At 43.4% G+C, this 25,667-nt stretch overlaps 1 protein-coding gene across 6 annotated transcripts in view; it reads right to left on the bottom strand.

Moving 5' to 3' along the window:
• The window catches only part of RCBTB1 (RCC1 and BTB domain containing protein 1), a 54,454-nt gene extending 37,208 nt beyond the window's left edge, over nt 1–17,246 (bottom strand). For 2 of the 6 annotated variants that reach the window (XM_030922190.1, XM_010363831.2), the window contains exons 1-2: nt 17,089–17,246; nt 12,144–12,223 (exon numbers count right to left, since the gene is read on the bottom strand). The gene's annotated coding sequence lies outside the window, so the exon portion shown is untranslated. The remainder of the gene's footprint in view (nt 1–12,143; nt 12,224–17,088) is intronic. The other 4 variants (XM_030922192.1, XM_030922191.1, XM_010363832.2 and 1 more) reach the window with 3 other exon arrangements.
• Between the last annotated feature and the right edge of the window lie 8,421 nt (nt 17,247–25,667).

Below are 25,667 nucleotides of genomic sequence, written 5' to 3'. Positions count from 1 at the left end.
CACACCCCAGCACTTTGTAATCCCAGCACTTTGGGAGGCCGAGGCAGGCAGATCATGAGGTCAAGAGATTGAGACCACCTTGGCCAACATGGTGAAACCCCGTCTATACTAAAAATACAAAAATTAGCTGGGCATGGTGGTGTGCGCCTGTAGTCCCAGCTACTCAGGAGGCTGAGGCAGGAGAATCACTTGAACCCGGGAGGCAGAGGTTGCAGTGAGCTGAGATCGCACCACTGAACTCCAGCCTGGTGACAGAGCAAGACTGTCTTGAAAATAAAAAATAATGGGCCGGGCGCGGTGGCTCAAGCCTGTAATCCCAGCACTTTGGGAGGCTGGGACGGGCGGATCATGAGGTCAGGAGATCGAGACCATCCTGGCTAATACGGTGAAACCCCGTCTCTACTAAAAAATACAAAAAACTAGCTGGGCGACGAGGCGGGCGCCTGTAGTCCCAGCTACTCGGGAGGCTGAGACAGGAGAATGGCGTGAACCTGGGAGGCGGAGCTTGCAGTGAGCTGAGAGCCGGCCACTGCACTCCAGCCTGGGCTGCAGAGCAAGACTCCATCTCAAAAAAAAAAAAAAAAAGAAAATAAAAAATAATGATCAGAATAATTGCAATAGTAACAACTAACTTACTGGGCACTATGTGCCAAACACTATTTTAAGTAATTTTATATTTATTCATTCATTTAATCCTCACTTTACCCATAAGGAAATGGAGGAAAAAAGAGATTTTAAGAATCTGCTCAAACTTGTAAGTGGCAGAATTGGGATCTGCACCCAGGCAACCTGAAGCCTGAGTCTGCGCTCCTCACCTCTCACTCACATCTTCAGAGCCCACTGTCAGTCTTTTGTGCAAAGTGCCTATTTTTTTCTACTGGATCATTGTTCTTTTTCTTGTTCTTGATTTATAAGTATTCTTTGTACGATAAGATGATCTTAAGTGCTTTTAAAAGTTTAAAAATAAAGGCTGGGCACAGTAGCTCGCACCTGCAATCCTAGCACTTTGGGAGCCCAAACCGGAAGGATTGCTCGAGCCCAGGAGTTTGAGACCAGCCTGGGCAACATGGCGAAACCCCATTTCTACAAAAACCACACAAAAAAAGGGCCGGGTGCAGTAGCTCACGCCTGTAATCCCAGCATTTTGGGAGGCCAAGGTGGGTAGATCACTTGAGGTCAAGAGTTCATGACCAGCCTGGCCAACAGAATGAAACCCCATCTTTACTAAAAATACAAAAAAAAAATTAGCCTGTCAGTAGTGGCGCCTACGTGTAGTCCCAGATACTCGGGAGGCTAAGACAGGAGAATCACTTGAGCCCGGAAGGCGGAGGTTGCGGTGAGCTGAGATTGCGCCACTGCACTCCAGTCTGGGCAACAGAGTAAGAGAGACTCTGTCTCAAAAAAAGAAAAGAAAGAAAGAAAGAAAAAAGAAAAAGAAAAATTATTAGCCAGGCATGATGGCACATGCCTGTAGTCCCAGTTACTCAGGAGGCTGAGGTGAGAGGATTGCTTGAGCCCAGGAAGTCAAGGCTGCAGTTGAATTGAAATCGCAACACTGCACTCTAGCCTGGGTGACAGAGGGAGACCCTATATCAAAAAGATTAATAAAATAAACAAAAAGAAACAAGATGCCCCTCAGACGACCTCTTGTGCCTCTTACAAAACAGATGGAGAAAGGAGTCATAAGAAGTCAAGCCATATAAAGCCATACAAGCAGGTAAGTAAATTTCAAGAAAACCCAGAAGCAGGTTTTCCTAGAATTATGAACCATATCGAGTTAGTCTTCAAAATGTTTAATTTTACATGATACAGAATTAGCCAAAAATATGACTCACCACCTTTAAAATTACAACACAAAAGGTAAGACATTCAAAACCACACAACTTCCTGACAGCAGCACAATTATTCTAAAATCATTAAACAAATATGGGCAACTCTGCCCTCAGGGTTTGGTAATCTACTGCAAGATCAGGCTAACCTTCATAACGATGGGGCATTATTATACACACTGACTTCATCCATTGCTAAATTATATGAAGCTTTATTTTACAAGGTATTTTTCTGAAGACTTGTCATTTAAGAGTTAATTTAAAAAACCGGTCATGTATCTGACATGTCCACACCCATCATAAAAGAAAAAGGCATCCCCAACAGGCTTGGTAGAGTGGAAATAAGAGTGTTGAGACCTGTGAACTGGGCCCTTGCTTTTAAAATCCGTCAGTACGGGCCCGGGCATGGTGGCTCATGCCTGTAATCCCAGCACTTTGGCAGGCTGAGGCAGGTGGATCATGAGGTCAGGAGATCGAGACCATCCTGGCTAACACAGTGAAACCCCATCTCTATTAAAAATACAAAAAATTAGCGGGTGTGGTGGCATGCGCCTGTAGTCCCAGCTCCTCAGGAGGCTGAGGCAAGAGAATGGCGTGAACCCAGGAGGCGGACCTTGCAGTGAGCCGAGATCGCGCCACTGCACTCCAGCCTGGACAACGGAGTGAGACTCCATCTCAAAAAAAAAAAAAAATTCAGTCAGTATGACAGCCATTTGCTGTTTTGAGCCTGGGTTTCCCCCAAACCTAGAAATTTGTGATTTTATGTTCAAGATATAATGAAGAAGCTGGGGGATTTCTTGAGCAGATAAGAACAAGGGCAGTAATGTTGGCCAAGCAAGTAATTATTCCTAGCAAGACAATCAAGCAAAGCTAAGAGCAGAAAAGAAGAAATGAACAACTATTCTGAACCTGCCTTGTCATAGACAGTTAATTAAGTAGCTTCCATACATTATTTCATTTAATATTCATAATACTCTTGTAAGGAGGAGACTGTAAACCATTCCTAACAGATGAGAACTGTGGCTCAAAGGTGAAAGGACTTGCCAAGGTCACACAGCAGACCCCTTTAAATTTTCTTATGGAGAGTATCAGTCCTGGCCCTTCAATGGCTGAACTTCCTCAACATCACTTCTTTCTGACTTTATCTTGCCTCGTAAATGTACAGCAGCATCTGTCTTTAAACTGTTTCCAATATAAAAAGTATCCAGGCGGGGCGTGGTAGCTCATGCCTGTAATCCCAGCACTTTGGGAGGCCAAGGCGAGTGGATCACCTGAAGTCGCAAGTACGAGACCAGCCTGACCAACATGGAGAAACCCTGTCTCCACTAAGAATACAAAATTAACCAAGCATGGTGGCACACGCCTGTAATCCCAGCTACTCAAGAGGCTGAGGCAGGAGAATCGCTTGAACCTGGGAGGTGGAGGTTGCAGTGAGCTGAGATTGCGCCATTGCACTCCAGCCTGGGTGACAAGAGCAAAACTCCATCTCAAAAAAAAGAGAAGTAACCACTCTCCCAATAAAAAGCATTCCCCAAGATGCTTCTGCCTAGATTTGCCTGGTTAAGCCTTATGAATGTCATTTATTCCTGCACTTTTGCATCAACCATTGAGAGGCAGGCCTAGAGAACACATGTGACCTCTGTCCTCGGAGCTCACAACATACAAAGTGCATCCTTGGGCTGGAGACTGCTAAGGCACAAAGTGTGTCTTCGTTAGACCATGCTCAACCTGGGCAGCTGAGGACATGAACAGGCATCCTCGGAATTCAGACAAGGTTCCCTGAGAGGTTCTGTGGGGCTATGTGCCATGCAGAACAACAGAACAGGGCCCTTAACTTGGCGGGTGGCATTTCCCTCCTAAGGCAGCAGAGTATAACTGTAAATACCACCCAAACTTTCTAATTTACTCAAAATTACCACCATCCTCATTATAATTTGACTATTGTGGTGAGGTCTTTAATTATTCCATTTTCCTGGGGGCGGTGGCACCTTTTGCTACTACTAAGAAAACCACATTAAGGATCATAATAATATCAACCTTAAGAAGAATTAATGTGTATACACTATCAATCCAGTAAACTAAAGCTGGTGCAATCATTAAAAATTAACAAGTATTTCATCTGTGATAAAATCTACATCGACTTAAGAAACATTAGTTACGACAGCTCTGATATGACATCTACTAAATTTGCCTAAACATGAAAGAAAAGTATTAACAGACTTGTTCTAACTATGGAATTTTATTTCAAAGGAATATAAATGTAGTTCAACCAAATTTCATTTAAATAATCATTCCAGGCTGGGCACGGTGGCTCACACCTGTAATCCCAGCACTTTTGGGAGGCTGAGGCAGGCAGATCAGTTGAGGTCAGGAGTTTGAGACCAGACTGGCCAACATGGCAAAACCCTCTCTCTACTAAAAATACAAAAATTACCCCGGGTGTGGTGGCACATGCCTGTAATCTCAGTTACTCGGGAGGCTGAGGTGGGAGGATCATCTGAGCCCGGGAGGCAGAGGTTGCAGTGAGCCAAGACTGTGCAACTGTACTCTAGCCTGGGTGATAGAGTGAGACTCTTGTCTCAAAATAATAATAATAATAATAATAATAATAATAATAATAACAATAATCACTCCAGAGGGTTGCACAATAATTTAGATGGTTCAAATAGGAAGATATGAAGTGATTCTATTTGTGTTCTATTCCTGTATGAAGGAGGCACTGCTAATGGGAAGAACCTTCAACTGGCCTATTCAGCCCAGGCCTTCCCTGAGAGTCACGTACCTTGGTAAGTACCCTGAGCAAGGTAGCCCAACTCTCTTCCTTCCCATGGTGCTATGCTTTGTTCAAATTATAAGGACCCCCAAGGAAACATCCCAACAGAAGCTGCCACCCAAACACGTTATACAGCTAAACTATGTGCACATCCCAAATTCAAAACAAAACCACAAAAATAAATGTATCCTGGAAGACTTAGTTAGCTTAGCTATGTTAAAAAACAATACGTACTGTATGATTACAATTTTTCTAAAATATAATATATACAGAAATGTATACTCCAAAATATATCTCAATGGAGAGATTATAGGTGGCACCATTTTTTCTTTCTTTGTATTTGTATTCTGTTTTTTGGCCTGCCATCCCCACGTCTTTTTTTTTTTTCATCAGCAGGATTGTGACCAAAAAACAAGTCCTATCACTCTCCTACCTCACTTCCCCCTTACAAATTAGATACACTTCCTAATCTATTTTTTTTTTTTTTTTTTTGAGATGGAGTTTCACTCTTGTTGCCCAAGCTGCAGTGCAGTGGCACGATCTCGGCTCACTGCAACCCCCACCTCCTGGGTTCAAGCAATTCTCCTGCCTGCCTCAAGTAGCTGGGATTACAGGTGCCTGGCTAATTTTGTATTTTTTTAGTAGAGACGGGGTTTCACCATGTTAGCCAGGCTGGCCTCAAACTCCTGACCTCAAGTGATCCACCCACCTCGGCCTCCCAAAGTGTTGGGATTACAGGTGTGAGCCACCACACCTGGCCTTCTTTGTATTTTTAAAATGTAGTCGTCAATTTCTTTTTTTTTTTTTTTGAGACAGTCTCGCTCTGTTGTCCAGTCTGGAATACACTGGCACCATCTTGGCTCACTCCAACCTCTGCCTCATCAGTTCAAGCAATTCTTGTGCCTCAGCCTCCCGAGTAGCTAGGATTACAGGCGTACGCCACCATTACTGGCTAATTTTTGTATTTTTAGTAGAGAGGGGTTTCACCATGTTGGCCAGGCTGGTCTCAAACTCCCAACCTCAAGTGATCCACCCACCTCGGCCTCCCAAAGTGCTGGGATTACAGGTGTGAGCCACCGCACCTGGCCTTCTTTGTATTTTTAAATATAGTCTCAAATTTCTTTTTTTTGGGGGGGGGTGGGATGGGACAGAGTCTTGCGCTGTTGCCCAGTCTGGAGTACACTGGCGCCATCTTGGCTCACTGCAACCTCCACCTCCCCAGTTCAAGCAATTCTTGTGCCTCAGCCTCCCAAGTAGCTGGGATTACAAGTGTGCACCATAATGCCCGGTTAATTTTTGTATTTTTAGTAGAGACAGGGTTTCACCACATTGGCCAGGCTGGTCTCAAACTCCTGACCTCAGGTGATCCACCCACCTCAGCCTCCCAAAGTGCTGGGATTAGAGGCGTGAGCCACCACGCTCGCCACCACGCTCGCCACCACGCTCGGCCAGTCCCAAATTTCTATAACAAACACTGTGTGACCAATAAAATGAACAAATATTTCAAATGAAAATAAAAGTTCAATTATTTGAATTATGTTAGAAGTTTTAAGATGTATTCTTGCTTTAGATTCATAACCTAGAGTGGCAGAATGTTTCAGGCAAAATCTGGAAAAATGAATTATTAATATAAAATTAAATGTAGACAGTAGAAATGTAAGATGATACAGCTGCTATAGAAAATCAGATGGTGATTCCTCAAGAAAAAGTAAACATTAGAATTATATTATCTAGAAACTCCATTTCTAGTATATACCCTAAAGAACTGAAAGCAGAGACTTGAACAGATAGTTGTATACCAATGGTCAAAGCAGCATTATTCACAATAGCCAAAATGTGAAAATAATCCAAATATCCATGAACAGATGAATGGATAAACAAAATGTGGTCTACACATATGACGGAATATTATTCACCTTTATGAGGAAATTCTGACACATACAACAACAGGGATGAACCCTGAAGACACTATGCTAATAAGCTAGACAAATATTGTATGATTCCACTTACATGAGGTACCTAGAACAGTCAAATTCAAGGAGACAAAGTAGAATTGTGGGTGCCAGGAGCTGGAGGGAGGTAGGAATGGGGAGTTATTTTTTAATGGGTACAGAGTTTCACTTTGGGATGATGCAAAAGTTTTAGGCAACAAACATACGAAAAAAATATTCAACATCACTAATCATCAGAGAAATCCAAATCAAAATCACAATGAGATACTATCTTAAACCAGTCAGAATGGCCATTATTAAAAAGTCAAAAACAAAAGATGCTGGCGAGGCTGCACAGCGGAGGGAACACCATACACTGTTGGTGGGAATGTAAACTAGTTCAGCCACTGTGGAAAGCAGTTTGGAGATTTCCCAAAGAAATTAAAACAGAACTACCATTCAATCCAGGAATCCCAAGACTGGGTATGTATCCAAAGGAAAATAAATTGCTCTACCAAAAAAAAAAAAAAAATGCACTTGTATGTTCATCATAGCACTATTCACAATAGCGAAAATATGGAATCAACCTAGGTGCCCATCGACTGTGGATTGGAAAAAGAAAATGTGGTACATATACACCATGGAATACTACACGGCCATAAAAAAGAACAAAATCATGAATGCAGTGAGAGGCCATTATCCTAAGTGAATTAACACAGGAACAGAAAACCAAATATCACATGTTGTCACTTAGAACTGGGAATTAAATATGGGGTATACATGGATATAAAGATGAGAACAATAGACACTGGAGACTACTAGAGGGGCAGGGAGGGAGGGGTACACAGGCTAAAAAACTACCTATTGGATACTATGCTCACTACCTGGGTCATGGAATCATTCGTACTCCAAAGCTCAGCATCACATGCTATACCCATGTAACAAAACTGCATATGTGCTCCCTAAATCTAAAATAAAAGTTGAAATTGGGTCAGGCATAGTGGCTCATGCCTGTAATCCCAGCACTTTGGGAGGCCGAGACAGGTGGATCACAAGGTCAGGAAATCAAGACCATCCTGGCAAAAACGGTGAAACCCTGTCTCTACTAAAAATACAAAAAAATTAGCCAGGCGTGGTGGTGGGTGCCTGTAGTCCCAGCTCCTCAGGAGGCTGAGGCAGAAGAATGGTGTGAATCCGGTAGGCGGAGCTTGCAGTGAGCCGAGATCATGCCATCACACTCCAGCATGGGCAACAGAGCAAGACTCCATCTCAAAAAAAAAAAGTTGAAATTATTTTTTAGGTAGTCTACAGATGGATGGCAGTGATGACTGTACAACAATGTGAATGTACCTAATGTCACTAAAATGTATACTTAAAAATTGTTAAAATGGTAAATTTTATACTATATATCTTTTACCTCAATTTTTAAAAATCAATCATCCTGTGGGCTTTTATCAAGTCTGCATTAATAAACTCAAAGATACATTTCTAAAACTAAATACAGAAAGGTTTCAGTTCTAAAAAATGCTTTTGGAAAAGTAAAATTATACTGTTTTAATCATGTCTTGAGAATACAAGTTCAGATTAGGGAAATTCTCAAAGGAGCATTTATAAAAGAAATACAGCCTTCTTAGAACTTTCCAGTGCATACAGCAATTTAAACCAGACCAAACAAATTGCTAAGATGACAGATCCTTCCAGAGCTTGATTGATAATTATAAAAATGATGAGCTGTAATTAGAATGTCAGTCATCTTTAGTTACTTCTGAAGTACCTCACTAAGATAGTAATTTTTTCTGCAAGCCTTCCATATTTTATTTAGGAATTACTTTCTGAAAAACAGTATTAATGTGTTTCAGCCTGAATTACTACTCTTTATATGTTATTATTAGGTGAATCAATGTCTTTTTTTTTTTTTTTTTTTTTACTGTATAGAGAGAAAACAAAGGTACAAGGAAAGAAAAGAGGAATGCAAAAATGCCAGCAGAGGTAGAAAGAGTGTGACGTCCTTAAAGATAATATGCCAACCCACTTGGATCTTCGTATTTTCTCTGGCACTTGAAAATACATCCTGTATCCCCACTGCACTTATCCTACATCCATTAGTCCTCCAGATCAATATCCCATTCCCTGGGATGGCTTATCCTAGCTATTGGCACTGTCCCTCAGAGAACTTGTGGCATGAGGAAGCAAAGGTTATTTTATTTTATACTCTGAAAGCAAATTCAGTCAGGACAAACACAGGCCTTCCAATTTTAGAAATCTACATTTAGAACTGAAAGGCTGAAGGAGTAATATAGCAACTAATCTTTTAATTCCTCTAAGAGCACATTTATTTTACTTTCCCAAGGAACAAATATTAAGAAAAGGTTAATTTTATTTTAGTTTTTTTTACTGATCTAGCAAAAATATACTTGGAACATGCTTATGGAGTTTTTAAAAACAACAGGAAATGGAGAGAAATGGTACAGGAAAACTGGTTTTGATGAAATAATGGTCTCAATATTAAACAATACTGGAAATTTAGGGTTGATCTGTAAGCACATGGCTTCCACACAGACCTCAACTAACCAGAACGTATTTGACACAAATACAAGAATGTATTTGTTTGGGCTAGTTTAAATTGCTGTATGTACTGGCTTTTAAATGCCACCAATAGGGTATTTTACCTTTAGATCTGGCTTCTATTGACCTTAGAGCTTTCTAAGGAAAACAGTGGGAAAAGAGTAAGCAATCCTTTAGCACTGGCTAGCACCAAGATTCTGACGCTTCTGGTGTCATTTTAGAAGCATGACATGAGTTTGTGTCATTCTTTATTATGGAAGCTGATAGCCAGAGGAAACTGGAAGGGCTCTGAATGTTGGAACAATCATTTTAAGTAGCCTAAACATTCTTCAGCATACAAGCTACAGGAAGCTTTAAACTACTCAAAACAGCAATTTCTAATATGCAAAATGGTATTTTTAATTGCAAAAAACTTTGAATTAAAGCATTTACACATACACTGAAAATTCCTAATAGAGGTTTCTCTATTTTTGTAAACTCAGTGGGTGATGATTTTACTTATCAGTTTAAGTTGCTAAGCTGTCTTACGAAAAAAATTTATAGTTAATGAGCTATTGATAAAATCTAAGAGGCCTCGGAAAAAAGCACTACTGTATGCTACTGTGAACAAAATCCAGTTGTCCCTCAGTATCCGTGGGGGACTGGTTCCAGGACCTCCTGCAGATACCAAAATCCACAGACACTCAAGTTCCTGATAGAAAATGGCATAGTATTTACATATAACCTACACACATCCTCCTATATCCTTTAAATTATCTCCAGATTACTTATAATACCTAATACAATGTAAATGCTTGGTAAATAGTCGTTATGCTGTACTGCTTGGGGAATAATGACAAGAAAAAAAATACTCTACATGTTCAGTACAGATGCAATTTTTAACATTTGGAATTTCAGGTTGGCTGAATCCACAGATGTGGAATCCATGGGTATAGGGAGCTGACTTTAATAGCATACATTAATTCTTCTTCTGCAATGACCCCAGATACCAAGAATGCCAGGGACATCATAAAGAACAATACAATCATGGTCTCTGCCTCTGAGGAACTGAAGGCCTAATGGAAAGTCAGATCCTAAGTAAGTGGAAAACTAGAATGCAAATACAACTGGAATAATTAAGCAAATGAATGTACTATGCAAGTATATGGTCCATGAGATACATGTTAATGTGTCAAATGGTAAATAATTATGTGCAAACTAGTGACGACTATATAAAAATTGTACATAACAGAAAACAATTACACAAAATCCCAGAAACCAAATTCTCCATATTCCAGCAGATGAGAAAATGTGAGCCTTTCCTCAGTGAAGATCATCCAGTTTCCTAGAAGAACAAGTGTTCTTCACAGTCTTCTTCCTTTTTTACCAATAAACGTTCCCATTTGAGCATGAAAGATTGAAGGGTATGACCATCTTTATTTCTGAATCCATTTAATTCTAGAAAAACATTCAAATAAGAGAGCTCTAGGGTTTGGGGTAAACTTTTTGGTATACAACATTACAACTTACGTCATCCATCTATGCTACAGCAAAAGCAATTCAAAAACCCTGTCAAGGCACAAACAGCCAAATGTTACTCTTACCAATTTCTTCCATATAATTCTGATGGGCTTTTTGAGACTGAGCAAATGCTCAGTCTCATTGAGATACCAAATGTATTTCCCAGGTCCAGATAAGCCTCTAAGAATCAGTCTCAAACATGTTTAAATAAAAATAAAACTTAAAACCATTTCACCCACTCTATGGTACAGAGGCTGCAAATCATAGGTGAAGTTTCAAAGACGTGCTGAGACACTAATACTGTTACTACCCCAGCTGCCAGAACAGCTGTCATCCACTTCTCTCTTCTGCAAACACACAGTACTACAAGAATGAAAGGGAGGCCAGGCGCGGTGGCTCACGTCTGTAATCCCAGCACTTTGGGAGGCTGAGGCGGTTTGGATCACGAGGTTAGGAGATCAAGACCATCCTAGCTAACAACAGTGAAACCCGGTCTCTACTAAAATTACAACAAAATTAGCCGGGCGTGGTGGTGGGTGCCTGTAGTCCCAGCTACTCCAGAGTCTAAGGCAGGAGAATGGTGTGAGCCCGGGAGGTGGAGCTTGCAGTGGGCCAAGATCACGCCACTGCACTCCAGCCTAGGCAACAGAGCGAGACTCCGTCTCAAAAAAAAAAAAGAAAAAGAAAAGAAAGGGAAAGGAAGAATGTCCTGAATGCTTGACTAAGGAGTCCGAGAATGTACCTTCTCCAAAATAGTTTGTCATCCTGCAAGCTGAAGCCACCTGTACAGGTGAGTGAAGATAATACCCCCACCTTCATTTAGGGAACCGTATGACTAGTGTTTTAGAATTCTCTAACTGATTGTGACTACCCTTTGTTTCATACGTTTTGTTCAAATTCATCACTAATTTAAGAGGAAAATGTAAGTCCCTACAACTGTCATTTCCCAACCACTAATAAGTTATTTGACTTGAAGCACAATTTGCAATGGCCTCTGTAAGCATTTCTTTAGCCCCATCATCCAAGGGGCTGCTTTCACCTCATTCATTTCATCTCATCTCACGTCTAACCTGAGGCATGTGCTCAAAAAGCAAACGAACCAAGTGGCAATAGCATTAGCAGTGAAAAAAATAACATATCTAGGGTTGCGAATCTGACTGAGATCTTATAAAAGTATTGCTTTTATAGGATACTGTTGTTTTCAAAAGGAAACCAGAAAAGAAATATCGACGATTAGAAATGTTTTTTCTATAACTTTGTTCTTTGTCACACCAAACAAATAGGTGTCACAAAACAGAACAAAAAAAGCAATGATGGGTCAAAGTTTAAAGAAATGGATAGATGGCTGGGTGAAGTGGATCACACCCGTAATCCCAGAATTTTGGGAGGCAAAGGCAGGAGGATCACTTGAACCCAGAAGTTCAAGACCAGCCTGGCTGGGCAAGATGGTGAGACTCCGTCTCCTCAAAAATAAAAAGATTAGCCAGTCATAATGGTGTGCGCCTGTAGTCCCAGCTACTCAAGAGGCTGAGGTGGAAGGATCACCTGAGTCCAGGAGGTTGAGGCTGCTGTGAGCCGTGTTCACACCACTGTATTCCAGTCTGGGCAAGAGAGCGGGGTCCTGTCTGAAAAAGAAAAAAGAAATGGATAAAACATAATACTTCATTTTATTTTCCAAATGAATTCAAGGCTGGAATTGGGAAGTCAAATTCAAATCTATTTATGGTTTCATGGATCTTTCTCATGTGGGTATCGCAAAAGTGATTTCATCTATTAGTCTCCAGTTGTATGAAAAGTATCAACTGTACCCTGCAATGACCTAAAGCTAAACTGAAATTCCAGCAATGGACTGGCAGAACCATACACTATTAATTCAATAAATGTTCTTAGGTAAACTGGACACAGAGCCAACATCAACAGAAATTACATGGGGTGGGAGGATCTAGACACATAAACAGATGCTCACAACAGTGTGGCTGGTCTCTGATGGGGAGGGTCAGACGCTGTGGAGGCAACAGAATTGGGAAGTGCGCTTCAGCTACCTGAAGAAAAGAAGCACATGCAACACTGAGCACACATGCCAGGTAAGGCTCTGGTGGAGGAACTGAAAGAAAGTCAGCATGGCTGCAGTACACAGCTCAGGCTTTATCCTAAGAGCACCAGGTAATCCCTGAAGGGTCTTAAGCAGGGAAGTGGCATAAACAGATGTAGGTCTATGGAAGATTACTTTGGCTGACCATAGAGACATGAGATGACAAAGGAGTGCTTAGAGGGAGTCCAGGATGGCTATGGTAAGCCAGAAAAGGAGGGATGGAAGCCCACATCAGGAAAATGGAGAAAACTGGACAAGAAGGGAAATCAAGAAGATTCTGCGACTGGCTTAATGGGACAAGCAGCACTGGATAAGCAGAAAGGCAGAGCCAAAGATCACAGGCAGACACTGAGCTTGAGTGAGAGAGAACTGTGCTGCCACTCACTACAGCAGAGAGCACAGCAGGCCTCAGGGGTGATGAGTCCTATTATGGACCTTTTGTTCCAGGTACCTGTGGGATATTAAAGCAGACAAGTCCCAACAGACGGATTTAGAAATCTGAAGCTCAAGAAAGGTCTGGATTGGAGATTTGGAAATCTGGCATGAAATCACCCAGGAAAAAAGCAAGTAGAATAAGAAGAGCAGAGTATTTTGAGCAGAACTCTAAGAAACTCCAACAGGACACGGACAGGGAGTACCCCCTAGAAGGGACTGCGAAGGAAGAGGTAGACCAGGGGAAAACCAGGAGAGCAGAGTGTCACAGAGGCCTGGGGACTTGAGCATCACAGGCAAGAGGCATGCTAGTGTCAAACGCTGCTGAGATCTAAACGAGGGAAGGGTTGAGAAACTTCCACTGGATTTAACAAGGAGAATTACCAGTGACCTTAATAAGAACAGTTTCACAGAGATTGTGGGAGGAAGAAGCCAGGTGTCAGTAGGTTGAGGTGTATGTGAAAGGTGAAGGAAAGGAAACCATGAGTATAAACAACTTGTTCAAGAAATTTCACTCTGAAGGAAAAACGAGAAATCGGGTGGTAATCGCAGAATGTGATGGAGTTGCGGGACATTTTCTGTTAACCTTTTTAATGTAAACATTGTTGGAGGCTTGAACATGTTTGAGCTAATGGGAAGGAGCCAGTAAAAAGATCAAAAAGGAGAGGACATAACAACTCAATGAGGGTCTTAAGAAAGTAGCAGGGAATGGGATCTGAAGCAGAAGTGCAACAGAAGCGCTGGGCGCGGCGGCTCATGCCTGTAATCCCAGCACTTTGGGAGGCTGAGGCAGGTGGATCATCTGATGTCAGGAGTTTGAGACCAGCCTGGCCAACATGGTGAAACCCTGTCTCTACTAAACATAAAAAAATTAGCTGGGCGTGGTGGTAGGCACCTGTAATCGCAGCTACTCGGGAGCCTGAGGCAGGAGAATCGCATGAACCCAGGAGACAGAGGTCGCACTGAGCCAAGATCACGCCATTGCACTCCAGCCTGGGCAACAAAAGCAAAACTGTCTCTAAATAAATAAATAAATAAGTGCAAGAGAAACTGCAGAAAGGAGCAAGTCTTCCTTTTCCTCCCTCCACAAGAGGAGGAAAGGGTGAATGTGAATGAAAGCCATTTAAAGGTTAGGAATCCAGATGCTGGAGGCATACTTGTTCTCTCATTCTTATTCTCTCTCTCCACTGAGTCTCCATTTTACATGCCCACCAGCAATGTACAACAGTGCTGCTTTCGCCAATATTTACTGTCTATCTTTTGTATTATGCCCATCCTAGTGGACGGGAGGTGGTATCTCATGGTTTTGATTGGCATTTGAGGACCATTCTCTTCTGAGGTTACCTATTTTTCCCTATGAAGAAAGAGTTAGGCTTCTTGCTAAGAGTAAGAGGGGAGGTAGCAATAAAAAATGGAGTGGAGGCTGGGTGTGGTTGCTCACACCTATAATCCCAATATTTTGGGAGGCCAAGGCAGGAAGACTACTTGAGGCTAGGTGTTCAAAAGACCAGCCTGGGCAACATAGTGAGACCCTGTCTCTACAAAAAATTTAAAAATTAGTTGAATGTGGTGGTGCGCACCTGTGCTCCCAGCTACTTGGGAGTGGGAAGGATCACTTGAGCCTGGGAGGTTGAAGCTGCAGTGAGCTATGATCACATTGCACTGTACTCCAGCCTGGGCGACATAGTGAGACCCTGTCTCAAAAAAAAAAAAGTGGAGTGGAGCAACTGGTGGGAAAATGGCGAAGTCTGAAGCAGTCACTAGGGAGGATGGGAAAGAGCACTGAGCAGAGAAACCTAGCAGGATGGTAAGACCAAGCCCAGAGAAAGCTGGAGACCATAGGTCTTTAAAGGTACCCATCTGGTCTCCCGTGAGTTTTTCTACCCCAGGAAAGAGGTGTGCTTTTTTGTGGGTGTTTTTTTTTAATCTGATCTAACATATAGTTGATTTATATAATTATTTCATTAACTGATCTCCTCTACTAAGTCTATTCTGACTAAATTCAGACAACACTCATCATACCCCTCTTGTGTATACTTCAGCACATACACAACATGTACCTTTTGTTTGTTTGTTTGTTTTGAGATGGAGTCTCACTCTGTTGCCCAGGCTGGAGTGCAATGGCACGATCTCGGTTCACTGCAACCTCTGCCTCCCCGGTTCAAGTAATTCTCGTGCCTCAGCCTCCTGAGTAGCTGGGACTACAGATGCGCACCACCACACCCGACTAATTTTTTGTATTTTCAGTAGAGACGGGGTTTCACCATGTTGGCCAAGCTGGTCTCAAACTCCTGGCCTCATATAATCTGTGGCCTCAATCTCCCAAAGTGCTGGGATTACAGGTGTAAGCCACTGCGTCTGGCCAATATGTAACATTTTTAACTTTTTGTAAAACCAGAGAATATTTTGAAATGTGTCCGAATGCCCTGCCTAGATTCTAGACTCTGTGAGGCCCCAGCCTCCCTTCCTATGCATGACTTACTGTTTAATGTAGTACACACAGAAGGAATATCATCATCATAATAAAGGTCTTTCACTTTCCTTCACAGTTTCATCTACCCCGCAATGACTCCCAGGAAAAGGAGGATACTGTTTCAGACTTCCCAGCTCCCGTATATTAGGAGGAGCCAAGTTCTTGCTGCAGCATATGGGCACTCTTTAATTTTAAAATTTTCAAAGAATTTTTTAAAAGCTACAAGCTTGACAGCTTTGGGGTTTTATGGCTACTTGTTTTCAGAAGTTCCCAGAACTTTATCATATGGATCACACACTTAAAAAAAATCACTTGCAAAAAGTATCTTTAAAGATGAATATGCTTCCTCTTCAAGAGAAACAGACTAGCAGGTAGAAGAAAAAGGACCCGTCGAGAGTATTAATAAATAGACTGGTATTCACACAATGGATTAAATGGATTAAAGTCCATCCCATAGATGAACTGCGGTATTAATAGAATCCAAATACACAGTTACATCCTCAACCCTGAAAGCAGTTTAAAGGAGTGAAATTCACCCAGTGCTCACTTGAAATGAATAAAGTTTAAACCACCTATAAACTGCCCTCAGGGTTCAATCATTTTTCCATTCCTTCGGCATTATACACTTGGACGTTTTAATGTTATTAGCCCACAATACACACCAGTTTCAGAAACTCAGTTTTTGTCCTCTAAGGGCTTTAATCCTCCCAAAAAAAGAATAGGGCAAAGGCAAAGAAAATCATGAATCTGGTTTTCTAAAAGCATTATTACAACACTGTTTTATAAAATTGTAATCCCCAGCTGCAGAGAGTTCCGCAGATGGCTTGGAAGTGTCTTACATGCAAATAAATAAAAACAAAAGGCCACTTATGAGAGCAGAACACAGCGTGCTCGATAGTCATCTTAAAATAAACCGAGCAGGTAGGTACTTTATCAGAGGCAGGACAAGGGAAACGTCATTTACTTAGTTCACCGCACGCCTGGATAAAGATCCTCACTAAGAGAATCCCTACCTTTGTGGATTCTGTGTCGGAAAGGGAAACGATAAAGAATGCGGTTTGTGACAGCACTACTCTCGGGGCGAAGAAGAGATGCTAAGATCTTGGAAAGGACAGAGGATACAGAGAGTCAGAAGGGAGGTCTCCTCTCAGTAAAACGGCAACCACAGTAGTCAGACTTCAGCTACGAGCAAAATCGAGTCCATGCAGCTCAAAAAAGAGAGGGAGCAGAGAAAACTTTCCCTCGCCTCTCCCCATCCTTCCCTCCTCTCTGCAGGAAGGCACATTAGCTGAGGTGCTGGCAGGGCCGGGCCGGGGACCCCGTCCCTCGCCGCGGACGCAGCGCCCGCGAGGACGGCCCGGTAGCCCGAGCGAGGGAGGCGGGAGGTGCAGGAGTAACGGGGCACACCCGGCCCGGCCTGCAGGGAAGGGAAGCAGGGGAAGCGCCGAAGGGGAAGAGGACTCCGCGAGCTCGACCCCGCGCCCACAGGCTACCTGCGAGGTCAGCTGCTGCCGCGCCGTCCCGCGAGACCGCAGGGATCTCCGAAGCTCCGATGGGCGAGGAAGTGCGAGAGAGCAGCGGTGCCCACCGGCGGCAAAGGGGAGGAGCGCCAGGGCGCCGGGCCTGCCGGGTCACGTGGCCCCGGCCGCCTCACGTGACCCGGTCCTGCTCGCGCCGGGGACGCTACCCAGCCGTGCCCCTCGCACCGGCCGGCCGCAGCCGAAACCCTGCCCTTTGGGCCCTAGAACCCGACATCTCTAGAAGCCGATTGGCCGTCTGAGGCCCGCCCCGAGGCCCTGCCACCGGAGTGTCCCGATGAAATCCGGTGGCTGCTGCCGGGACTCACAGGCTTTTGTCTCTGAGGAACCAGGAACGCACGAGGCACGGGCTGCTGCTCTGCTCCCCGAGATGCCTTGGCTGTGGGGAGGGTGGGCCTCCCACCCCTAGAGACCTAGGACGGAAAAGCGACCGAAACCTGGCTCCCTGCCCACTCTGGGGCGCGTCTGGCCCCGAGGCACCACCCAGGTGGTGCTGCCTGGGACGAAAGGCCGCTGAGCGGGGACTAGTTTGTTTTACCTGGAGACGCTCCTCTCCTTCCCCGTCCCCCACCTCCTGATTGAAAGCGCCTAAGGCAGGCCAGGGACTAGGGAAGGTGGCCACAGGACAAAGGTAAAAAGGAAGGAGGAGATGAGGCACAGGTCCTGGTATTGGAAAGAGGCAGAGGTACATCGGAAGCAGACCGTCGAGGTTAGACGGGACCTAAGAGGGCATCTGGTCCAACCCGATTCTTGTTATCAGTGAGTAAACTGAGGCCAAGTGAGTAAACTGAGGGACTGCTACGAGCCGCTCCAGCCTATCACCTATAAAGACTACAGTCCCTTTATAAAATACCGTACAGCTCTCGGAGAACTCCCAGTTGGCGCTGCAGGATAAAATCCAAACTTGTTGGCATAGCATTCCAGGCACTTGTTGAAATTTACCTTTCCCATTTGAGCTCCTGGGAATAAACAGAAAAACATTTCATTTTCTAAAGATCACCAGATAACTTCACTTTTGGTAACTTGAATTACTAAAAAAATGCCCTACCGTCCCCCATCTCTTGCCACTTCCCCAACATTACTCTAGGCTCTGGATACAAATAATTTGTTTTCCTTGACTACTCAACTTTCTTTAGATTATTTACTTTTTCTCTAAGTTTCTTTACCCCCACTTAAAGCCAGAGCCAGACATTAGTTAAAATGATAAAAAATGGTATTAAGAAACTAATGCAATAAGAGAATTGAACTCAGTTCTATATCTATTCTGAGGTGTCCCTCCTGTTGCACTAGTTCCTGAATAAAATGTTTTTACCACTTCAACTCCTGTTTGGCTCTGGTTTTCTTCACCAGCCTCCAAAGTGCACATCAGTTTCCTACTCATCTTTCAAAATCCAGGTCAAATACCGCCTACTCTTGTCTTCCCTGCATCCTCTTCCCTCACTTTTTAGCAATTGATGTTCATTCAGACAATGTCAGCTGCAACTTCTTCCCTGATTTCCGGAATACTATATATATTCTGATACACCTCACACTGCCCAGAAATAGACTGTGCATTTCCTGTAAGAAGTGAATTGTCTGTTGCTATCTTCTCCCCTAGGTTATAAACTCTGAAATAGGATTCTTCTGGGTTTAGAACAGTGCCTGGCATGTGATAGACCCTTAATACCCACTGAATGAAGTGGCTTGCCCAAAGTAGTGGCAGTTCAGTGAATTTACTAGAAGAGGCCTGTTTTGCTCAAAGAAACTAAAATCAGTTTCTTTTAGTTGCAACCTGATCAAAAGAACTTGTGTAAACATGTTTGGGAGAAAAACGAGGGCATGGAGTGTGAGTAATCAAATATGTCCTGAGCGCTCATTGCTTGCACATCAGATGCCTTACTTGGAGCATCTTGGAGGATGAAAAGCTGAATGAGACATGGTTGCTGGTAAGGAATGTCTAGTCTGGTTCATTATTCCAGTACAGGGTGAAAAGTATTATGTATGATACAAGGTGCTAAGTGAACACAAACCAGGGACCACAAATCAGGGAATCAGGGAGAAACTTCATGAGGTCAGTTGGACAGGAAGTAGATAAGAGAGGAAAAGACATTCCAGGAGAGAGCAATGTGTTCAAAGGCAGTGAGACATGAAACAGTACTATTTGTTTAGGAAAAAACAAATAAGTAGGTGCAGTGACTCACACCTGTAAGCCCAGGCCAAGGCAGGCAGATCACTTGAGGTCAAGAGTTCAAGACCAGCCTGGCCAACTAACCCTGTCTCTGCTAGAAATACAAAAATTAGCCAGCTGTGATGACACATGCCTGTAATCCCAGCTACTCGAGAGGCTGAGGCACAAAAATCGCTTGAACCCAGGAGACAGAGGTAGGGAGCCAAGATCGCCTCACTGCATTCCAGTCTGGGCGACAGAGTAAGACTCTGTCTCAAAAAAAAAAAAAAAAAAAAAACCTTTATTGATGTCTTGATGACTTCACTTACCTCTAGGATGAAGGAAACCTAATTAGGTTAATTTTAATATACTTGAAAGAATGACAAATTTACTGGTATTGGTGTTATTTATTGTATTGAATAACTTTCTATCAGGCAGATCGTAGGCTCTGCATGTAAAATTGGCCTAGGCCAGGCACAGTGGCTCACGCCTATAATCCCAATGCTCTGGGAGGCCAAGGCAGGTGGATCGCTTGAGCCCAGGAGTTCGAGATCAGCCTGGACAACATAGCAAAACACTGTCCCTATAAATAAATAATAAAACTGACCTGGATTTTTTTAACCTTTTCTTACCTTTTTTTCCCGCCTCAAAAGCTTTCTATGATTATTATCTAAAAATACCAAAATTACTTGTTCCAAAGAAGATGACTTTTTTTTTTTTTTTTTTTTTTTTTTTGAGACAGCGTCTTGCTCTCTTGCTCAAGCTGTACTGCAGTGGCATGACCATAACTCACTGCAGCTTCAACCTCCATGGGCTCAAGTGATCTTCCCACCTCAGCCTGCTGAGTAACTAGGACCACAGGTGAGGGCCACCAGGCTGGGCTAATTTGTATTTTCTTTAGAGACGGGGTTTGCCGTGTTGGCCAGCCTGGTCTCGAACTCCTGAGCTCAAGCAGTTTGCCTACCTCAGCCTCTCAAAGTGCCAAGATTATAGGTGTGAGCCACCATGCCTGGCCCCAAAGAAGATTATTTTAGAGCACTCTAAACCTTTCCTATAGGGCAAAATAATTCAGTTAACAGGCAGTACTTTAAGACAGAAACTGGGCTTAACCTCCAGCATATGGAAGGGGAGAACCACTCCACTTAATGCTAATACATGATTATGTTGGGAAAAGTACCTGTCAAGAACCTAATAAAATATCGTAAGGTTTGTCCAGGCACGGTGGTTCACACCTGTAATCCCAGCACTTTGGGAGGCCAAGGCAGGTGGATCACTTGAGATCAGGAGTTTGAGACCAGCCTGGCCAACCTGGTGAAACGCTGTCTGTACTAAAAATATGAAAGTTAGCTTGGTGTGATGGTGGGCACCTGTAATCCCAGCTACTCAGGAGGCTGACGTGGGAGAATCGCTTGAACCCAGGAAGCAGAGGTTGCAGTGAGTTGAGATCATGCCACTGCCCTCCAGCCTGGGCAACAGAGTAAGACTTTGTCTCAAAAATAAAATAAAATAAAAATTAAAAATGAATAAAATTGCTTCCTTGTCCTTTGGCAGGCAAAATAGCTTTTTCATTTTTTCATTTTTTATTTTTTGACACAGGGTCTTGCCCTGTCACCCAGGCTGGAGTGCAGTGTCATGATCTCAGCTCACTGCAACCTCCACCTCCTGGACTTAAGCGTTCTTCCCACCTCAGCCTCCCAAGTAGCTAGGACTACAGACGCATACCACCACACCTGGCTACTTTTGTTTATTGTTTGTAGACAGAGGATCTCACTATTTTGCCCAGGCTGGTCTTGAACTCCTGAACCCAAGTGATCCTCCCACCTCAGCATCCCAAAGTGCTGGGATTACAGGTGTGAGCCACTGCACCCAGCCCAAGAGAGCTTCTTAATTATGGAATTTCTTCACTGTCCATGTCAGCTGATGGTGAAATGTTTACTTTTTATTCATTAGCAGTGGTCCTTGTTCCACCTGCATTTAGCTGTGGTAGCACCGCAGCTTATTAGGAGGTTACCAACTTCTGGTGGGAGATATGCAGTCTCTAGTCTTCTGAGACGTAGAAATTCTGACTGCAATTGACTATGAAGCAGGATTGGTCCTCTGAATGTTAATATGCATCTTGAAGACTACTTAGAGTGTCCCTGGGATGATGATGGAAGTAGTGAGAATATTCTCAGATGGGGCTTGACTCACTCGTTTAGAATATTAAAGGTGAAGTTAACCTGGGACAAACTCAGTGACACTATGAGGAAACAATCAGAGAAATACATAATGGCAGACAAGAACCCTTCTAGCCTTGGTTTCTTCAAAAAGTTAAATTTAGGGGGAAGGCCAGGTGTGGTAGCTCTCACCCATAATCATAGCACTTTGGGAGGCCAAGGCAGGCAGATCACTTGACGTTAGGAGTTTGAAACTAGCGTGGCCAACATGGTGAAACCCCATCTCTACTAAAAATATTTTAAAACATTAGCCAGGCGTGGTGGCAGGTACCTGTAATCCCAGCTACTTGGGAGGCTCAGTCAGGAGAATCACTTGAACCCAGAGGTGGAAGTTGCAGTGAGCAGAGATCGCACCATTGCACTCCAGCCTGGGCAACATGAGTGAAACTCCATCTCAAAAAAAAATTAAAATTGAAAAATTAGGGGGTTAAAAAAAAGAGGGGGACTGTTCTGGATTAAAAGAGACTGAAGAAACATGATATTCAAATGCATTGCATGAACCTTGGATAGAATCCTGGTTCCAATTTTATTTTTTAAGAGATGGGGTCTCACTCTGTCAGCCAGGCTGGAGTGCAGTGGCACCATCATGGCCCACTGCAGCCTCAAACTCCTGGGCTCAAAAGATCCTCCCGCCTTGGCCTCCTAAAGTGTTGGGATTACAGGTGTGACTCACCACGCCCAGCCCCTTGGTTCCAGTTTTTTTAAGCTATAAATAATATTTTGTAGAGAATCAGAAATTTAATATGGACTGGATATCAGATAGTATTAGGGGATTACTGGGGTTTTTTAAGATATGGTAATAGTAATATTAAGAATATCCTGGCTGGGCATGGTGACTTTTGCCTGTAATCTCAGCCCTTTGGGAGGCTAAGGCAGGAGGATTACTTGAGCCCAGGAGTCTGAGACTAGCCTGGGCAACACAGTGAAACCCCATCTCTAGCAAAAATTAGCCAGGCAAGATGGCACACAGCTGTGGTCCCAGCTACTTGGGAGGCTGTGGTGGGAGGATTGCTTGAGTCTGGGAGGTCAAGGCTGCAGTGAGCTGTGATTGCACCACTGCACTCCAGCCTAGGCAACAGAGCAATACCTTATCTCAAAAAAAAAAAAGAAAAAGAAAGAAAAGAATGTCCCTATTTTTATGAGATGTGTACCAGAATAATTAAGGACAGAGTGTAATGAGGTCTGCAAATGATTCACATAAAAAAATTAATACTGTATATATCCATGTCCATAAAGAAAGAGAAAATATGGCAAAAGGTTTGCAATTGTTAAATCGAGGAACTGTTCTTTATACTCCTAAACTTTGAAATTTCCTTTTTTTTTTTTTTTTTTTTTTGATACGACGTCTCGCTCTCTTGCCCAGGTTGGACTGCAGTGGCATGATCTCAGCTCACTGCAACCTCCGCCTCGGAGGTTCAAGTGACTCTTGTGCCTCAGCCTCCCCAGTAGCTAGGATTACAGGTGTACACCATCACGTCTGGCTAATTTTTGTATTTTTAGTAGAGATGGGGTTTCACCATGTGTGATCCACCCAGCTTGGCCTCCCAAAGTGCTGGGATTACAGATGTGAGCCACCAGGCCCAGCTAAACTTTGAAATTTTCATAGCAAAATATTGCAAGGTGGGATGAGATGTGCCCTTTATATTTCAAACTAAGAAAGCAGGATATTTCAGTAATGTGTTTATTCATAAAGATCTTTTGAATGCCTGCTATGTGCTAGGCACTGTAATAAGGTCTTGGTGATTAAAATAGTAATGTTTTCTTTTATAAATGTTATGCTGCATTACCCAATCTCTCCTTTAAGACTGAAGGATTTATTTCGCCAGCTTTTGGAAAGCTTGTATTCTGACAGCCTTCTTCAGTGACTGTCTTGCTAAAGACAGGACCTTTCGTTATGCAAGGTCCAGCCACCTTCTAGGGGCAGCCTGCAACAAATGACTAGTCCATGTGGGAATGTTAAGACCTGATCTGCGGTGGCTCATGCCTGTAATCCCAGCACTTTGGGAGGCCAAAGCTGAGGATCACTTGAGGCCAAGAGTTCGAGACCAGCCTGGCCAACATGGTGAAAAACCCCATCTCTACTAAAAATATGAAAAATTAGCTGGATGTGGTAGCTCATGCCTGTAATCCCAGCTACTCAGGAGGCAGAGGCAGGAGAATCGCTTGAACCCAGGAGGCAGAGGTTGCAGTGAGCCAAGATTGCACCACTGCACTCCAGCCTGGGCCACAGAGCAAGACTCCGTCTCAAAAAAAACAAAAAAAACAAAAAAAAAACTGACCGTTTCACCTCCTCAGGGAACATCTCCGAAGAGTCAGTCCAGCTTTGGAACTCCCCACATGGTTGACTGAAGGCTGGTTGTGACTACTGCAGCCCACTTTCTCTTTCTGCCAATTTTGCTTCCATCCTTTTCCTCCACAGGCCCCAAGACCATCTACCATTGAAGAGGCGTTAAATAACCAAGTGGAATGACTCAGTCGGTTGATGTCAGCCAGCTTTTTCATTAGCCACCCTAGTCCTGACACAATGGTTTCATAAACAGAGGAGACATGGAAGCAAAGAAGGAGGCTATCCATGGGCCCAACCACATGATGTCCCACTTACCGTTGTTAATCTAGCTACTGTCACAGCCACATAATCACCCTGACACCAACAGAAACTGTTGTTGAAACTCAGTACAACAATATCCCTTGAAGATACCAACCAGCCACTGGGTGGCAAGTTGACCGTATTGAACTCTTTCTGTAATGAAAGCAGCAGCCATTCATTTTCACAGGAAGAGGCAGGTAGTCTGTATATGGGTTTGCCTTTCCTGCCTGCAGAGTCTCATCTGACATGACCGTCAAGGGCTTATGCTGTATTTAATCCACCAAGGTGACATTCCACATGTCATTGCTGCAGACCAATTCACCAACTTTATGGCAAAGGACATATAGTGGTGGTCACATGCCCATGGAATCCACTGGACCTATCATACGGCACACCACCCAAGTTCCTGGCCTCATAAGCAATGGAACAGCCTATTGAAAGCTTGGCTAAAGTGCCAGCTTGGAAGTGATACCCTGTGAGGATAAAGTACTACCCTTGGAATGCTTTTACACTGTTGGTGGGAGTGTAAATTAGTTCGACCACTATGGAAGACAGTGTGGTGATTCCTCAAGGATCTAGAACCAGAAATACTATTTGACCCAGCAACCTCATTACTGCATATATACCCAAAGGATTATAAATCATTCTACTGTAAAGACACATGCATATGTATGTTTACTGCAGCACTATTTACAATAGCAAAGACTTCGAACCAACACAAATGCCCATCAGTGATAGACTGGATAAAGAAAATGTGGCACATATACACCATGGAATACTATGCAGCCATAAAAAGAATGGGATCATGTCCTTTGCAGGGACATGGATGAAACTAGAAGCCATCATTCTCAGCAAACTAATGCAGGGGTAGAAAACCAAATATCACATGTTCTCACTCATAAGTGGGAGTTGAACAATGAGAACACATGGACACAGGGAGGGGAACATCATACACCAGGGCCTGTCGGGGGGTCGGGGACAAGGGGAGGGAGAGCATTAGGACAAATACCTAATACATGCAGGGCTTAAAACCTAGATGATGGGTTGATGGTTGCAGCAAACCACCATGGCACATGTTTACCTACATCACAAACCTACACATTCTGCGCATGTATTCCAGAACTTTAAAAAAAATTTTTTTAAAAGCACTACCCGCCAGGATGCAGTAATGCCTGAAGTCAGTCACCATTATATAGTGCTATATCCCCAAGGAATACCTGGGAGAGGAATCCATGGTGTGGGAGCAGCAGTGTCCCCACTTGCTATCAGTCCTGGTGACCCACCAAAATAATTTGTGCTTTCATCCTCACAAATGTAGCCCACAGGGTCAAAGGTCTTGGTTCCCAAAGGGGAAACATTTCCACCAGGGAACACAGCAAGAGTCTTCATTGAACTTTAAGCCACGTCATCATCCAGGCAGTTTGGGCCTTTCATGCCAAGGACCAGCAGGCAAGGAAAGGATCCTGGTTGGGGTGATTGACTCTTATCAAGAGGCAGTCCAGCTATTGTTACACAATGGAGGCAGGAGGCATATGTTTGATACCCAGATCATCAAGTTGGACATCTGTTAGTACCAGCTTGCACA

Source organism: Rhinopithecus roxellana, chromosome 18 (genome assembly GCF_007565055.1).
Source record: "Rhinopithecus roxellana isolate Shanxi Qingling chromosome 18, ASM756505v1, whole genome shotgun sequence".
NCBI classification, from domain to species: domain Eukaryota; kingdom Metazoa; phylum Chordata; class Mammalia; order Primates; family Cercopithecidae; genus Rhinopithecus; species Rhinopithecus roxellana.
Note: the sequence above shows the minus strand (reverse complement) of the source record. Positions and strands in the feature narration are given on the sequence as shown.